Source organism: Capsicum annuum, chromosome 7, assembly GCF_002878395.1.
Source record: "Capsicum annuum cultivar UCD-10X-F1 chromosome 7, UCD10Xv1.1, whole genome shotgun sequence".
In the NCBI taxonomy this organism is placed as follows: Eukaryota; Viridiplantae; Streptophyta; class Magnoliopsida; order Solanales; family Solanaceae; genus Capsicum; species Capsicum annuum.
Genome location: NC_061117.1, coordinates 200,929,551 through 200,935,981, shown reverse-complemented (window position 1 = coordinate 200,935,981; position 6,431 = coordinate 200,929,551).

Sequence of the window (6,431 nt, the reverse complement as noted above, 5' to 3'; positions counted from 1 at the left end):
GAATATGAGGCTTTCAAAATAAAGAAAAATGCGACACTACACAAAATGATAACTAGATTGACCTCTTTGGTTAATAAGTTGTCATCCTTAGGGAAGGGAGGTTCTATCTATTGAAGAACAAGTAGAGAAGGTTTGAGAGTCCTACCTAAGTCAAAATGGGATGTTAAGGTTACAAAATTAAGAGAAGCAAAGAATCTCACTAGGATGTCTCTAGATGAGCTAGTTGGTAATCTGAAAATATATGAAATAAACATGGATGGCCTAAAAAAGAATGAAGTGGCTAAGGAAAAATCACTGGAATTGAAGGAATCTGATAGTGATGAGTCTGAATTGGATGAAGATCAAGTAAAATTCATCACGAAAAGCTTCAAGAAGTTCCTCAAGGAAAACCAATCTGACAAGAAAGAAACAAGTAGTAAGAAGCAGGCCAATGACAATAATCAGGCTGGATGTTATAAATATGGGAAAATTGATCATCAAATCAGGAATTTTCCTCTTTGGAAATTTAGTGGAAAAATGAGAGAGTTGAAAAAAACTGAGAGAAAAGGCTAAGAAAAAAAAGGAAGGAAATGCTACGGTAGCTGCTTGGGGTTTAGATTTAGAAGAGTCAGATGATGAGGAGATTGATGAAACTACTCTCACGACCACTGGTAATTTATACATGGAAGAAGAAGATGCAACTCCTGAGGTAAGTATTCTGAAATTTAAAGAAAAAATGTATCTTTTCTTAAAAAGAATCCTTGTTTTATTAATGTGTACTTTAATTGGTGATTCTCAAGAACTAAATTCTGATAGGTATGAAATGTTCAGTAGTATTGCAAGCTTAAAATTTGATTATATTGATCTACAAGCTTGTAATATTACTACTGAAAAGGAAAACTGCACCCTAAATAAGCATGCTAGCAAACTTTATTCATCAAATCTGAAGTCTTAAAACCCTCTTTATAAAAAAGGAAAAAAGATTATTAGTGAAGAACAAGAAAGAACAGAGTTAGAACTGTTCAAGTATAAACATGACTATTCTTGCAAAAAAAGGTGAGGAAATTAAATCAAGAAGTATCCAAACTAAAAATGGATCTTGAGAGAGCAAACAGATGGACCAAGTATTTCAAAGTTGTTAATAAACTAAGTGAAAGGATTCAAAATGGAAAGGTTGGATTAGTTTTTTACAAAAACTCCAATGCTACGATAGATCTATGCTATATGTGTGGAAATCTTAGATATACCACTATTGAGTTTTAATACCCTATAATTTTCTTAAATCAGTTCAGCTCTTAGTGTGTGAAGTATTTAGTAGGTGAAGAATGTTCATAGAAATCACCTAGGGCCAAGTTGAACCAAGAACCTTAGATTTGTCCAAAGGTTGGTGTTCGATTCTACAAGGGTCAACTTTGAAAGGGTATAACTATTTATGTATGCAGAATTTTTCAGCTTAAGACCCACCAAATTATATATAATTGAGTCAGTTTTCCAACGATACCAATTTTTCCTAAATTCGATACCCGAGTGAGAGGTTATGACACTTTTCGTGAGGGCAGTAGCTCACCGTGATTATGATGCGTCGCGGTGATCCCAAAAATCACACTCATCCCTTTCCAGTATCTCACCAAGATTGGAAAGTGTCGTTCCAGAAATTACGATGGAACAGGTACCGCATTGCGTTGGAGTGCAAATTCGCACTCGTCTATTTCTAGTGACGCAACGCGATAGCACCGCATCATGTTGGAGTGAAAATTCACACTTGTCCATTTCCAGTGATGCAACGTGATAGCACCGTATCACAGTGGAGTGCAAATTTGCACTCATCCATTTTCCAGTGATGCAACACGATAGCACCGCGCCGCGCTAAGGTGTAAAATTGAATTCCAGTTGCGAGTTTAAGTTTCAGAAGGGCATTTAAGTCAATTACTATCGCCCTAATTCATGAAAACAGAGGATTTAACCCTATTCTAAGCATATTACGCTCCTTATTCACCAATTTCCTCTCCAAGAAAACTCTAGAACTTCAACTTTAAGTCCAACAAATCCAAAGTTTCACCATTTCTTTTTCAAGATAATCATGAATTCAAGTTTTCGGGTTCAAGAACTTCAAGAAGAAGCTTCAAGAACATCGTTAGGAATTCAAAGTTTATGCTTTTTCACTCAAACAATCAAATAAGGTATGTGGGGTTATGAAAAAGGATACTCCTCTCATTCTTGTGCCCAAAACTAGTCTTTAAAGTTAAATTTACATGAATTTACATGATTTGCAATTTAGGGTTCATACCCAATTATCATTATTTGAAGATTATGATGTTACGAGTGATTTAAATGTTGAATTGTATCTCTATTTTGTATGGTTATGTGTGTGACGTCGTTATATATACATTGAGAATTGAATTTCACTATTTTGACTAGAATTATTATAGAATTTCAAAATTTTGATTATTGAGCGTGACTTACTGTTAAATTCCACATGAGTTTAAAGCATGGGTTATTAAGCCCTAGTTTGAGTATTGCTATTTCAAGAAAATAAGGCTTTTAAGCACCTATGATTAGTTTATATTCAGATTTTGAGAAAAGATTTGATCTTTTGATCTCAGCTAAGATATGGAATCCACTTCATTGTTTTGAGTACATTTTAAAGTAAACAGATGCACAACTGGTTTTCATTATAAACCTTTATGTAAATTTTAAAGTGGATATCCTACAAAATGAGCATATAGATTAAAGGGAGTAGTATTTAGCACCGAGTTGGGTATGTTCACATGCCTCGAAACTACGAGCCAACGTAGGTACAAATGAATTATTCCTATTTATATGGATGACAGATACATATTGTGATCACTTAGCTCAGGTTATACTTCTTGGCAAGAGTATGACACCTCTCCCCAATGTGAGGTTTTCCCTTAAGGGAACTAGACATTGGACGCTATGATAGCTCACATAGTATATGTCGGTTAGAAGAACCTCCCTAAAACCTAAGTCCTAAAATAGAATAACAGAACAACTTTTAGAAACCAAGTGTAAAGGCTGATAAATTTACTCAAATATGGTCCTACTTAAGACATTACTTATAGAATTTCAGCTTTTAGTTTTCATATGATAAAAGTGAGTCCTTCCTACATTTAGTATAAATGATTTGAAAATAGATTTCAAGTTCAAATTTAGAACTAAGTGTGGTGGCTCACAGTATTCATATAGTATGTTTTACCAATCATGATTTATGCCATTAGCTTTCAGTTAATCAACCCAATATGGGCCATTTATACTCATCATGCATTGCTTATGAGAAATATATACATTTCGTCATTGTTTTACTTATGCATTCACCCCCATATGCTTAGTACATTCCAAAGGTACTGATCCACATATACGTCTATGTTCTACATTGTTTAATAATGTAGGTTCAGGTGCTCAGTTCCAGCAACATGATTGACCGAGAGCATCTCTATCTACATTTCGATAGTTAGTGAATGCTCATAGTTTGAGGAACCAATCATTCAGATTCCCAGTTTATTAAAGTAGATTGTTCAGTTGTTTTCAGTATATTCTGAGTCAGCTAGGGGTCTGTCCCAGTGACTCTCTAGTTATTAGTAGTAGAGGTTTGTTAGGCTACTAGCTACAATTCATATTTTAAGTGTTGGTTGTCTAGACTTTTAAGTCAAATACTTTTAGACATTATGTTCAGTTAATCCCAGAATCAGTTCAGACAACATTCAATAATTTAGTATTATTTAGCGTGCTTAGATTCCTTTATTATGAGTTTCATATATAGTAGAAAACTTATAGGGTTAGCTTGATACTACTCATAGTCTTGAGTACCGTGTGACATTTTGGGACTCATTTTCGAGGCGTTACATTAGTGTTCAGATGCTATAAAGAGAAAGGTTAGAAACACATATCTAGAAAAAGAAATTGATTTCAAATTAGCTCAGGCTAACAGAAAAGGGGTCAAAATTGGTAAGAGAAATAGGTTCCCAAACTTGTTGCATTGATGGGCTAGAAGAAACCTGATTCATCCTTTTGATTAGAAGAAAGGACCCAAGATTGTTTGGATTCCTAAAACTAACTCCTATACTGTTTTACTTGTAAGAGTGAAAGAAGATAAGAAACATTAATACATGGATAGTGATTTCTCAAGGCATATGATTGGAGATAAACAAAAATTCCTTTCACTCTCTATATTTGAAGAAGGGAATATATCATATAGAGATGGTAAAAAGGGTACTATCACTAGAGTTGGGAACATTGGCAACTTTGAATCAACAGCATTAGAAGATGTCTACTATGTGGAAGGACTACAACACAACTTGTTCAATATTTCACAATTATGTGACAAAGGAAATAAGGTAATCTTTGCTTCTGCAGGTTGCAAGGTAAAGAAGTTGGATACAAATAAGATTATTCTAACTGCTAAAAGACACAAAAATGTGTACAAAGCTGATATCATGGTAATGCCTAGTGCAAGGAGGACATGTTAAGTGCAATTGAAAATGATCTCCTCCTTTGGTATAAAAGACTTGGGCATACAAGTTTGAAGCAACTAAACAAACTATCTTCTAAGCACATGGTGGTGGGCTTGTCCAAAACTACGTTCAAAGAAGAAAAGGATTGTAGTGTATGTGTAAGGAGGAAGCGGGTAAGGTCCTCTTTCAAATTTAAGAACCATATCAGCACAACCAAATGCCTTGACCTAGTCCACATAGATTTTTGTGGACCAGCGAAGGTACAAAGAAGAGGAGGCAAGAGGTATGTTTATGTCATTATTGATGATTATTCTAAGTTCACCTAGAAACTATTTTTAATTTCCAAGGAAAATACCTTTAATGTCTTTTCTGTCTTCATCAAGAAAATGAAAAAGAAACTTGGCACCTCACTAATTTCCATAAAATGTAATCATGAAACTAAATTTGAAAATGTAAAATTTTTGGAATTTTGTTCAACAAATGAAATAGATCATAATTTCTCTGCTCTTAGAACCCCACAACAAAATGGAGTAGTCTATGCATTTCAGTCTTGCATATTTAGTTGTGTCTCCCAATTCCAGTGTAATGATGATTTACTATAACTATGTATTAGTTATGCACATTTAGAAAAAACAAAAAGCAGTAAAGTTTATGGATTTATTCAGGTATTATTTACTTGAGTTAGTGATTAAATATGCATTATGAAATGGTTAGGCACTTACGTTCCAATTGTTTAAACCTTCAACACTCTCTTTTGTAGCAGCCAAAACTCAAAAGTCCTCCTTTTTAAAAAGTTACCATCGTTTTCACATTATTGTCCCATCTCCCTCTTCTATTCGTTCACTCCTGTCACAACCATTAACTCTTACATATTTCAACTTCCTTATTTCTCTCTCTTTTTCTCTCCATATATATAAATCTCTATCGAATTTACACTCCATTATCATTACTTCTGAACTTGAACCACTGTTTCATCAACTCTATTTTCCCCAACCAAGAATGATCCTACTAATTTCTTATCCAAATCACTCGTTGTTACTGTTCATCTAGATATATCCAAAACTCTAGAATCTTCTTCAGCCCCTACTATCAAAATGTCTGATTTTAAGGATTGGAATGAGTTTTGTTCCATAGTACATTCGTTTGATTAAGACCACTTCTTGCAATCAATCTTATAATTTCTTTTATTTTAATCCAGTGCAGGAGATCACTGCTCATCAGATATTTTTTCATGAAGATGTACCCATTCCTACACCTATTTCAAAGAGAGTTGTTTCATGCTTAGTAAATAAATATGGGTCTCATATTTATATTCCTAAGGATGAAACTCTTCTTGAAATATATACACGTCCTCTCTACCCAAGACTCCTCATACTCAAAATAGAAAGAGACAAAAAAGGCTTCTTTTGAGGAAGATCTTCAAGCAAGCGAAAAGAAGAAGCAATCATCCTCTACTCCCTCAACTTCATGAATTCCACCCTCAGATACTGATTTACTAGTCAGATTTATTTATCTAGGAAAGATAATAAAATTCTCCATTCCTATTCCACCATCTCCTAGAATCGCAAGATCTTCTCCTTCTTTAACACCCTCAAAGAAATTTTCTCCAAGGAAGCATAATCTTTTCTCTCCAAAATCCAAGTTTTAAAAATGATCACTCAACCTGGTCCATCCCCTGACTCGAAAGTAATTGAGGATGATGTTCCTTCTCCTGCTGATATTGAGACCTATGATTCATCTGATACAAACTTGTAACACATCCTGCACTATCAAAAAGGGTCTTTTATTTGAGGATGATTTATCACTGAATTTGGTGGACCTAAAATGGACACCCTTTTGGCAAAAATAGAATTTTAGGGCTAGTCTTCCTTATTTATTTAGGGTGATACTAAGTGCAAGTTTGGATGCTTGAAGTCTATTAGTTTTATACCAATGGGTCAGCCCATAGAGATCTTTTCACCACCTCTGTGTGAGGCATCTCTA